Raw genomic sequence first — 12450 nt, forward strand, 5'->3', positions numbered from 1 at the left:
CTCCCCCTGCTTGTGTTCCCTCTCTCGCTGTGTCTCTCTGTCAAATAAATAAATGAAATCTAAAAAAAAAAATTAAATTTTGAGTATTTATGTTAATACATTAATAATAAATGAATTACTGATTTTAAATGGCTTGCAACAGTGACTGAGACATTAAGTGCTGTGTGTTTGCTTATAAAAACACATTTTCATGGGTAAACTAAAGAATATGAAAATTTTGGCATATGGTGAAAAGTCTTACATTTTTGTTCCCTGTCTCTTCAGTTCCCACTCTGAAGACTCATTATAGGCAACCATTGTTCTTGATTTTGGGGCATTCTTTATGTAAATAAGAACAATCGTGAATATAGATTTTTATACCCCCTCCCGTTTTAGAGAAAATGTAGCATACAAAGCACACTGTCCTTGTTTTTTCAGTTAACAATATGATTTGTAGATCTTTCTGCATTAATACTTGCAGAGTGTCATTCTTATTTACAATGGCATAATATTCCATTGTGTGATTATAACAATTTATTTAGATAGTTTACTCTTGATATACATTTAGGTTGTTTCCAATCATTTAATATTGAAACCAATGCTACAGCAAATGATCTTGTACATATTTGCATTTGTAAAATTTGATAGATACACTGCCCCCCACAGAGGTTGTACCAATGTCACTCCCACCACTAACTGTGGGAGTTATCTTTAGGCTTTTGATAAGGTTCTATACCAAGAGGTAAAATATGTGAATGTGAATTATTGTTGATATTTTACAAGTTTAAATGAAAGATCTCTCTTCAAGAGAAACTAAAAGGGCTTTTCTTAGGTAAACTTATAGAATAGCCAACGTTTTTCATCGAACCCTAACCTTATTTTCTGTCCCATTCTCTTCACCCCCTTATGCAACTACATCTTTAAAATCATAACAATATCTGTTGGGGACCTTCTATGTGCAGGGCACTGAGCTAGGTCTCAGAGTTATGAAATAGATACAGTCCTCAAGGAATTCACCACTCAGTTGGTCAGACATGCACAAAATATAAATAGTTACTATGTTGAGTTCCAGAATGCAAAACACATCTCTCTCTGGCACACTTAATCCTTTGTTGCATCCTATCTCCATGTCCTTCCTTTTCTGCCCCTTTGCCTACACAATTGAGCTACCCAAGTCTTGTTGGCTTCTATATAGCTCCTCTTTTCTCCCATTGTGCATTACTGAAATGTATCCAATTTGTATTCCATCTTCCTAATGCAGATACTGGATTTTGTATTTCCCAGGTGACAGTTAATTGATCAGAGTAATAGATGCAAATCATCATGCTTTTGATCGGCACAGGCAGGGGTGGCCCTAAAGCCATTTTGAAGTACGTGACCTCCATTTGGAGAGTCTCCCTACTTGGTTGCCCTTTCTTCTCTCTGGGCACCTTGTCTCCTGGGTGAGCTCTCAGACCTCACTGGTACCCTCAAATAATCCTTGGTTGAGTGTCAACTAATCATTAGGGTGTTATTTCAAAATGGCCTGAGATGAGAATGTCATTAATGTGTATAGGTTTCATGATACTCTTGAAAACAACAATAGAAACTGAAATGACAGGCAGAATGGTTGCAATTTTTATCAAAGGCCCATATATTTCACCTACTACGTAAGCCACCTTCTTAGGGGCTTACTCTTGGCTGAGGGGAGTTAATGCACCGAGACCCTGGCCCTGCCTGCCGCCTATCTTCTCCCTCCCCCTCTCTACCCTGTTGTAGGGTTTGGGAACTCTGGGGGCCGTTGCCCTCAGAACACTTTTTTTTTTTTAAGATTTTATTTTATTGTAGAGAAAGAGAGAGGAGCACGAGTAGAGAGAGGGGAAGTGGGAGAAGGAGTAGGAGAGGGAGAGAATCAGACTCCTCGCTGAGCATGGAGCCCACCGTGGGGCTCCACCCCAGGACCCTGAGACCATGACCTGAGCTGAAATCGAGAGTTGGAGGCTCAACCGACTGAGCCACCCAGGCGCCCTCAGAGCTCTTTACTTTTGAACCCAGCCAGGCAGCCATGGCTCAGTGGCATCTGGCAGTAGGAAAGGGGGCCTGTGAAGTAGGGTGGGTACTCTCCAGTGCCCTTAGACCCTCTTCCCTTTGTCTTTTCCCAGTCAGCTCACAGCCTGGCTGTCCCCTTGTGAAAGATTTTTTTTTTCCCCAGCTGTATCACCCTGCATAGGTGATGCACTTTGTACTCAAGCAGAAGTGGGTCTCACTGGCTGCCCAAAGTATTTAAATGTGTGGATTCAGGTAATGATGCTGTGTTTTCGTTGCATTAAAATTTTTTTTCCAAGCACTCATGTCCATGAGAAAAAAATCAACTAGTACTAGAGATGTTGTGGTCAAAAGGGCCTGAAGCAGTGCCTGGCACATAGAAGGCCTTCTACATTATTTGTTGAATGAATGAATGAATGAATGAATGAATGAATGAATGAATGAATAAACGAAGGCTAAATTAGTATCCAGCCTCTCCTTTCACCTCCATCCCCATACCACTGTCCCATTTCCAGAAGGGAAACTCTTTAACTGGCTATGGTTTCCAGTTGTGCCGTTTAGTGAGTCTCAATGCTGTATGCTAGGATCACCTGGGGAGTTTTAAAAAAACACCAATGTATAGTTTTATTCCCAGACCAACAAATTTTTTTGTTTTGTTTTAAAGTCTCTAAGTTGATCGTCATGTGCAGCCAGAGTTGAGAACCACTGTTCTGAATAATGTGTGTTTATTCTTCTATCTCTTGGTTTATCAAATTGGTGCCATCCATCGATTCTTTTTTTCCCCCCATTGATTCTTTAACATGGCAGATGAGGTTTAGCTCATTACTATACCCTCTCTTCTCACGGTTGGTAGTTAAATTATTATTGTAAAACTTCTATTTGCTGTCTTTGGAAACTTCAGTAATTTAAACTCCTCTTTCTCATTTCATATATTTTCAGCACTATCACATGACTCCCCATTTTATAAGATGCAGACACTAACTTCCCTGTCCTTTGCTCACTCGGCCTGCCACACCCTGCTATTTGTCCCTTACACTTTTTTTTTTTTTAAATTTTTATATAGCCGGAGTTGTTAGCATTTACATTCTGGCCACCAGCCACAAGCAACTCTTCCATGCTTTGTCTATCAGCTGAGTCTAAAAGTTAGAAACCAGTAACCTCGGTTTACATTTTTATACCTATGTAAATATTGCCTAATACCAAGTTCAGTGGTAATAGCTAAGGTATATAATATAAGGCTTACTGTATACCTGGCACTTTATGAACATCAGTTTTTAATATTCATAATAATCTTAGAATCTTTTTTAACAAATGGGGAAACTGAGGCCCAGAGAAGCTAAGTATCTTGTCTAAGAACAGGACATTAGAAAATAACTGGGCCAAGCCCCGAAGCTTCCCCTATGGGAGGATAGGATAAAAATTTCTTTTCTTTAGGTTCAAGGTTAGGACACCTACCAGCTGGAAAGAGAATGCCCATCAAGGATATATACACATGTTTTCTTTCTCTTTTTTTGGGAGGGAGGGGTGATGGTTGTCTTTAGCTCCTATTATTATACAACTCTGGTCAGCTTTCTTTTTTCCATTTCTGTTAGTGACTAATTTCAGCCACTTCAGGATCCCCCTCTTTCTCAGCAGATGGTGTAGTTTCCTGCTTCATGTACAAAATTGATGTCGTTGGGGTAAACACCCGAGTCTCCTTCTCCCTTGCCCCAGACTTCTTTATCTGAACGTCACATCTTATGTCCTATTCTATCTCAAAGGAAGGGTACACCCCCACCCCTCACCTTTGATTCAAAGTTAATCTTTCCATGTGCTTTCGTTCTCATTGCTCCTAAACCTCTGGGACTTTGCCTCAACAATTTGCTCTTCTCTGTCTTCTATTTCCATTATTCCTGCTCTAATTCCTCTCCTCAACCTACAAAACCTGCTCAAGACTCTCAACCTAGAAAATTCCTTCGACACACCCCTTCCTCTTGCGACTGCCTGTTCTCTCTCCTTCCTTCATCAGGGCACCCCTTGGAAGAGTCGTCTATACTTCTTGAAGCTTCATCTAGTCTGGTGGCTCAAATTCACACTTCACTGTCGTGCGAACTTCCTTTCAGCCTTCCTGCGTGACCAATTCTCTTTTGCTATACTTCAATCCTGGGTGATACCAGCAGTCCTTTTTAAAAAGGGCAGTTTGTCCTTGGTGAGAGACTTTGAGCCTTCCTGAGATTGATCAGTAGTCCCGCTAAATTGAGGCAAACTGTTTTGAAATTATTATTCAGCTCAGGTATTGTTAGCCATTGAACATTCAACTATAATATGTTTACTTGATGAAGAAAAGATGTCCTGTGAAATGACGCAATGACTGTTGATTTTGCACATGACAGATTTAAATGTTCAAAGTGGTTGAACTTAAAGCACTAGCTAATGGCTTCAAGCTCTCCTAAAAGAAGCTCCTTTCCTCAGCTAAAAGAAAAGGTCCCACTGAGTTTGAGGTGAGGCCTTGCTTTCTGGTAAAGGTGGTTTGTCTCTGCAAAGGGGAGGTATGTGTTTTCCAGTCTGGAAGCAGATGTGTCGGCAAGTCTTCACACTCATTTCTGTCCATCCCGTTGTGTCAGCATCCAAAGGTAAAAGGTTGTGCAAGACTCTGGGATTTAGGGGTGGTGGCTCCCAGCAATAAAATCCGTATGTACTGGAATGACTTTTTTCCTCAAAGTGATAACCCATGAAACAAGGGACGAAAGCTGCAATTGCTTAAAATTTTGCCTAGTCATACAGGTAGAGTACCATGAAGGTGAACACAGAGAAAAACCCTGTTGAAAGGAACTAAAAAACAATTCCTTCATTTTCAACTTAAGCCACATTAAAATTTGCTGCACATTCAGACCATAAACTTCCTGTATGACCTTTTATTGTTTTCTGGACTTTCTCACTGCCTTTCCTTCTCTTCTGCCACATGATTTATAGTTTCCATTTCTTTGAGTTTCCCCCAATTTTCAGCCATGCCAGCTCTTCTACTAAATCTCCCTTGCTCGGGGGACTGCCCTTCTAGAGCTGCTCTCTGGCTCCATCTAGTCTCTCTCTGGGCCTCTTGTCCTACTGTCATCTTGGAACTTTCCTTCCATGGGTTGGATTCACCTTCTGCTAAATCTTACGTCTTTCTCTTTCTTGGTTTAGTCATACTCGGTGTTACTGGAATACTCCCTCGGGAGACCTCCTAAGGAATTCTGCATGGGAGAAAACTTCCCGAGCCCTTGCAGATCTGCAAATGTCTTCATTTGTCTGCCTCTCACGTATGAGTGAGAGTTCAGCTAGACGTAGAATTCTAGGTTGAAAATATCTTTCATAAAATTCTTGAGAGCAAAAATGGTTCCTTTATATTCTAGTATTCATTGTTGTTGGGAAGTCAGCGGCCAAACTAATCTGTGTTTCTCTTTGGAGATTTTTAGCATCTCTTACGCCTAGTGTTTTGAAATTTTAATATGTTCTGGAGGTGAGGTTTTTACTTCCCTATTTGTTGTTCTGAGAACTTGGTGGGGCTTTTGTGTGTGTGCGTGTGTGTGTGTGCGTGTGTGTGTGTGTGTGTGTTGGGGGGGTACTTTCTAATATGAGGTTTGGTGTCCTTCAGCTTTGGGAAGCTCTCTTACACTGTTTGCTTTCAAATTTCCTCCCTCTTTCTCTTTTTCTGGCACTCCGATAAGTCAATTGCTCATCTTTCCATATTCGCCCTCTACATCACCTATCTCTTCTCTCATATATTTTTCACTTTCTGATTTTTTTTCTCCCGAGTGATTTCCTTTGACTTTATTTTTTCAGAACATCCATTGTATTTTGAATTTTGGCAATCATATTTTTAAAATCAGAAAGATTTTGTTCTAGGATTGTTCTTTCTTCATGGCATTCTCTTTTGTTTCTTGAATGTGATATTTTCTTAAATCTCTCAAAATATATGCATTAAAATTGGCAAATATTCTCTTCCATTCCCTGAATTACATGTATTCTTCAGGGTTAGTGTTTTTTTTTTTTTTTCTGGTATTTCTCTTGCATTCTCTTCTCAATTGCCTAGTGATCCTTTATTTTAAAGAAATATGGACTGGGTAGCTGGTGTGGGTTTTTTCTGCTGTTGTGTGAGTAGGACTGTTTTCTTAGGTGGTAACTAACACTTTTGTAGTGTCTATCCATGTTCGGGGCACTTGTGCAGGGTAAATATATGAACTCATTCAGTCATCTCAACAACCTCTCTATGAAGTAGTTACTATGATATTTCATTAGGCTTAATAATTACATCAACTGTAAAATACAACATAATTTTCTTACACTAAGAAGGTAAATGTTGAAATATGACATGCCATAGGTTATAAAATACATTCTGATTTTGGAGGCATTAAAAAATCTTAGGGTTGTTGAAATAATACATTACTATTCTCATCTTATAATTGGAGAAACTGAGGCACAGAGAGATTAAATAACTTGTTCCAGGTTACATAGTGTTATCTGTAGTGGATTTTACATTTGAACCCAAGTTCTGGCTTCAGAATTTTACCACTATGCCTAACTGACTCCCCACTGAGTGGGGACTCAAATGGGGGCATAGGAGGGCTCTGAGTTGGGAGGACTTGAGGGAGATGAGTTAGGGAGCTCACTTTCTAGCCCCAGGTCCCCCAAATGCTACAACAAGGAGACCTTTAATTTGCGGCACCAACATTCATAAAGAAGCTTTAGCATTCTCCACAAGATTTGTTCTCTTCCATTAAAGAAGAGTGGTCTGAGGTTTTTTGCCTGAAGTTTGTGTGAGGTGTAGTGGCCTGGGGATGTCAAGGGTACCATGTGGTGCAGTTGATCCCCATCAGACTTCCGGTCAATGTGGGGTCTCCCTCTCCCAGCCCTGGGGTTTTAGTGGAGTAAATGGGCCTCCAAACCTCAGGAGCTCCTGTGGTGAGGTCTTGGCGCTTTCTCTGCCTGGCTCATTTGTCCATGTCTTGTCTCATCCGCTTTCTGCCTTCCAGGAACACCTATAGATCTCTCATCTGCTGTTGACCCAGTCTCCCATTCTTTTCACTGTTGTGGTTTTATTCTTTTTTTATACATTCATTTTGGTGGTGTCTTGGGAGGGATTAGGGCCAATGGGAAGCCAATGCTTGTGTCCAGGCTTGAGCCAGAAGTCCCTAAATCTCAATTTTTAGTGAACAAAATCAAGATTATGAAAGCATGATCACCATAGGAGAAATTAAAATATTCACAGCAGAGAAACACTTATAAAACCTTAGAAGCATGTTTGCTGGAAAGTTTTCCTAAACGCAACTGAAGGGACAGGTGGTCAAAATTTCTTATGTAAGATTCTCAACACACAGCAATATTTTTTAAAGTTCCAGTACATTGAAGCTTATTATATGCTGTGTGAAGGAATTATTCTTGCAAAAAGATTAACCACGTGATTGTCCCAAATTTCCCAGTAGGCCATTTAGACTATGATTTTATTTTCAGAACTCTGTGTGGATATACACATATAGACAGTCACACAACTTTTCGCATAGAGCAAGATACTTTTTCCCTCTGGATATTAAAAATTCGATAGTTGGAAAATACAGAGTTTTACTTTTACGTTTAATTCATTTTGGTTATCTTGTCACAAGACTTTTTACTTCTCTAATATATGACTATTTTAGAGCTTTGATTTAATGATTTCTTTCCTGTAATCTTATAATATTTCTTATAATATGGTGGCATAGCTATTTTGCTGTGTAAATGTGTATAGGACAGGGATACCGATCTCTCTCTAGTCAGCAAATAATGCTGACTAAACAGGTTGAGTACAGACTCAAAGGAAGGGTACACCCCCACCCTAGTGGGGGTGTGACTCTGTGTGTGTGTATGTGTGTGTTGAAGCCATTTTGCATTCAACTTTTTTAAAAAATTTTATTTATTTATTTGAGAGAGAGAGAGAGAGTACACTCAGGAGTGTGTGAGCACAAGAGGGGGTGGTGGAGGGGGTGGAGAGGAGGGAGCAGCAGAGGGAGAGGGAGAAGCAGGCTTCCCGCTGAGCAGGGAGCCAGACAAGGAGCTCAGTCCCAGGACCCCGGATCATGACCTGAGCCGAAGGCAGATGCTTAACTGACTGAGCCACCCAGGTGTCTCTGCATTCAACTTTTAAGAGGAATAGGTAAATGACCAGAACCAAAACACAAGCCAGTAGTACCAGGAACCTAATTTTTATTTTATTTTATCATTTAAAAAATATTTTTATTTATTTACTTTTTAAAAGATTTTATGTTTAAGTAATCTCTATACCCCGCATGGGGCTCCAACTCACAACCCTGAGATCAAGAGTCACATGCCCCACCGACTGAGCCAGCCAGGTTGCCCCAGGAACATAATTTTTTTTTTTTTTAAGATTTTATTTATTTGACAGAGAGACAGACAGAGAGAGAGGGAACACAAGCAGGGGGAGTGGGAGAGGGAGAAGCAGGTTTCCCGTGGAGCAGGGAGCCCTATGTAGGGCTTGATCCCAGGGCCCTCGGATCATGACCTGAGCTGAAGGCAGACACTTAAAAACTGAGCCACCCAGGCGCCCCCCACCCCCCAGAAACCTAATTTTAAAATTTCACTTTCAAAGTCTGTCCTGAAGCCGGTTTATACCAACACAATTTCCTAAGCAGTTGTTCCTACATTTGACAGCTCTGGACAATGATAATTGATACGGACATTGATGATTATTCGTTTGGTTGCAGGGAAGAGAAACCTACTCCGGTCACCTCCAAAAACCTGTGGTTGCTAGTGAGGATGCTTATGAAACAGAACTGAACTTGGAGGGGTCAGGTTCTGAGGCAATTCTGGGGCCAGTCTTTTTTTTTTTTTTTTTTGAGTTTTGCTTTCCTAATAAGTGTCTGTTCGCTTAGTTCTTCTCTGTCAACCAGCTTCCTCCATCTCTCCTTTCAGTGTTTCCTTCCCCTTCATAATTTTTGCTTGCAAATGGATTTGACTTACCCTAGGCCCATCATAATCATGTAGCATTCCTGGTCCCGCTGCCGATTTTTCTCTTAGTCTCCCGAACATTGAACAGAGAGGAAGGGACCCTGTTCTTTTTCAGGGCGAGGTTCTGACTACCTGGCCAGCCAGTGGATTATATGTTCTTGGGTCAGTTATCCATCTCTGATCCAAACAGCTGTGGCCTGGGGTTGGGGTGGGGACATGGAAGAAGGAGCTTGATTGCTCAGGCAACATGGCAGATTCTTTTGGAAGGGGGTGTGGGCAAGTCAGACAATGATTGGCATCTTTAATGAAAGGACTCTAAGGGGGTGTGTTTCAGGATTCAGAGTCATTGTCATCAACACACACATACACACACACAGAGTCATATTCTGTATACCATCGTTAACCAAGTAACATTGCCCATTAGTATATTTTAGAAGGAGATTTCCTTTTCTTTTAAAAAGATTTTATTTATTTATTTGAGAGAGAGGGGAGAGAGTCTGAGTGAGCGAGCATGAGCAGAGGGAGGGATAGAGAGAGACAGAGAAGGAGAAGCAGACTCCCCACTGAGTGTAGAGCCTGATGCGGGGCCCGATCCCAGGACCCCGAGATCAGGACCTGAACCGAAGTCAGATGCTTAACCAATTGAGTCACCCAGGTGCCCCGAGAAAGAAATTTTCAGCGAGCATTGAAAAATGGTTAGGAAACACTGTTTCTCCTGATTCCCCCTTTACCACTCTGACTATTCCTTCTCAGTCATTTTTGTGGGCTTTTACTCCTTTGCTTACCTTGTTAACCATTAATCTTATCCATTAGCTATATAAACTCTGAAAGATCTCATCCACTCCTGCATTTTTATTGAATAAAGAAATTAAACTCTTAAATCTTTAAGTTCTGACATCTCTTGAGCTTCAGATACATGCCTTTTTTTTTTTTTTTTTTTTTGCTTCAGCTATATCCCAGATGCCCGCTGAGATGTCCTACAGGTATTTCAAATTTATAAATGAATCTAAAATTACCATCTTCCTCTTTCAACCTGCCTCCTCTGCCTTCTATACCTATCCTCCCTTGACCCTCATCCTCTGTACAGGCTGATGGTGCCATCACCTTTCCAGTGTCCTGAGCTGGAAAAGTAAGAATTTCCTTTTCCCTCACTTTTCTCAGCTAGTCTATTGCCAAATTCCAGCCTATTCTGCTTCCTAAATATTTATAGAATCTGTTCTCATCACTCCACCCCTGTTAGATTACTTCAGGTTAGTACTAGTTCAGGCTCTGTATGCTGAGGTTTAAGAGCATGGGCTCTGCAACCAGGCAGACCTGGGTTTAAATCCTGCCTCTCACACTTACTAGCTTTCAAACCCTGGGGAAATTACGCAACCCCTCTAAACCACCAGTCCTCAAACCTGGCTGCCCATGGGAACTACCTGAGGAGCTTTAAATAAAATACTGATGCTTGGCTCAACTGATTTCACTGGAATGGAGTGAGGACTGAACAGTGCGAATTTTAAAAGCCTCCCCAAGGGATTCCAAGGTGGAGCCAAATTTGAAAGGTGCTGCCCTAACCCACAGCTCTCTCTCATCTGTAGCTTGGGGTAATGACCGCATGGGGGTCATTGCAAGGGAGTAGTCAGTCAGTAAGACAATGCCCGTATGGTCTGGTGTGTGGTAAGCATGCTAGTTATTGTAAGGCAACTCCTATCATCTCTCCGCAGCACTTTGCGGTAGCCTTTTAATGCATTCCCTGCCTTAAGTCTTACCCATCTTCACTCCGATTCTGGAGGGAAAGAGCTAGGAGCAAATCTGATCCTGTCATTTCCTGCTTAAAACCCTTCGGTGGGTCCCCTGCTCTATTGGATAGAGTGGAAGGTCTTGTTTGCCACTCCTCCCCAGCTGGCCCCACCCCCATCTCTCCCTTCTGGCTAATTCTTCATCTTTCATTCTCCAAGACTGAACTCAGTTCTATCATTTTCTTTGGGACATCTGCCCTGACTCCTCTGTGTAGACCTTGCTCTTACTACATATAACAGGTTGAATTGTAGTTTGTGTCTCTCTCCTGCTAGACTTTGTGAGGACAGGGCTTAGTCTCTCAGTACAAAGCCTGAAAAATCAAAGTCCTCAAATTGTATTGAAACAAAATAGGTTCAATGCAAAATTTGGCGGATCTATGAAGCCATACTTATATCTACTTTAGCCCAAATTTATTTCCTCCTCCTCTGTATTCCTGAAGCACTTGGTAATTGTTTCATCCTTAACCAGTGGGTTGTAAGCAACTTAAGGACAGAAACCTTGTCTTTATTCTTTATAAACTCCCCAAAGCAGCCAGCACAGCAGTTTACTCATTGTATTGCTTAAAAACACTCATTGGTTGGGATGCCTGGGTGGCTCAGTCGGTTAAGCGTCTGCCTTCAGCTCAGGTCATGATCCCAGTGGCCTGGGATCCAGTACCGCATCAGGCTCCTTGCTCAGCAGGGAGCCTGCTTCTCCCTCTGCCTGCTTCTCCCTCTGCCTGCAGCTCCCCCTGCTTGTACCCTTGCTCACTCTCTGTCTCGCCCATGCTCTCTCTCTCTAACAAATAAATAAAATCTTTAAAAAAAACCCAACAGAACACTCATTGGTTGTTGGAAGCAAATAAGGTTTGGAGGAACTCATTCAAGGATCATGGATATAAGCATGAAATAGAAAACTCTATTTTACAAAACTATAAAGATATAGACCTGCCCTGTCCAGTACAATCACTACTAACTATGTTTGCTTCCTGAGCGCATGAAATGTGGCCCGTTGAGGAACTAAATTTTAAGTTTTATTTATTTACAATTTATTTAAGTTTAAAGACTGATGCTTGATTTCTTTTTTTAAGATTTTTAAAATTTATTATCTTTTTTAATTTTTTGTTATGTTAATCACCATACATCATTAGTTTTTGATGTAGTGTTCCATGATTCATTGTTTGTGCATAACACCCAGTGCTCCACGCAGAATGTGTCCTCTTTAATACCCATCACCAGGCTAACCCATCCCCCCACTCCCTCCCCTCCCCTCTAGAACCCCTAGTCCGTTTCTTAGAGTCCATTGTCTCTCATGGTTCGTCTCCCCCTCCGATTTACCCCCCTTCATTCTTCCCCTCCTGCTATCTTCTTCTTTTTTTTTTAATTTATTTTTTAATAGAGAAAGAGACAGCGAGAGAGGGAACACAAGCAGGGAGAGTGGGAGAGGGAGAAGCAGGCTTCCCGCCGAGCAGGGAGCCTGATGTGGGACTCGATTCCAGGACCCTGGGATCATGACCTGAGCCGAAGGCAGACGCTTAACGACTGAGCCACCCAGGCGCCCTGATGCTTGATTTCACTGTTGGAAAATTTTTAAGTATGTTTGGAACAACTTGGATGTATGAATCTACCTTTTAAACTGTAAATTGTGGGCACCTGGGTGGCTCAGTTGGTTAAGCGACTGCCTTCGGCTCAGGTCATGATCCCGGAGTCCCGGGATCGAGTCGCG

At 41.6% G+C, this 12450-nt stretch overlaps 1 protein-coding gene across 1 annotated transcript in view; it reads left to right on the top strand.

Moving 5' to 3' along the window:
• PXT1 (peroxisomal testis enriched protein 1) overlaps window positions 1-12450 on the top strand; it is an 85617-nt gene that overhangs the window by 65310 nt on the left and 7857 nt on the right. The gene's annotated exons all lie outside the window — the stretch shown is intronic.

Source organism: Callorhinus ursinus, unplaced genomic scaffold (assembly GCF_003265705.2).
Source record: "Callorhinus ursinus isolate GAN/ISIS: 27379988/994484 unplaced genomic scaffold, GSC_fseal_2.0 scaffold59, whole genome shotgun sequence".
In the NCBI taxonomy this organism is placed as follows: Eukaryota; Metazoa; Chordata; class Mammalia; order Carnivora; family Otariidae; genus Callorhinus; species Callorhinus ursinus.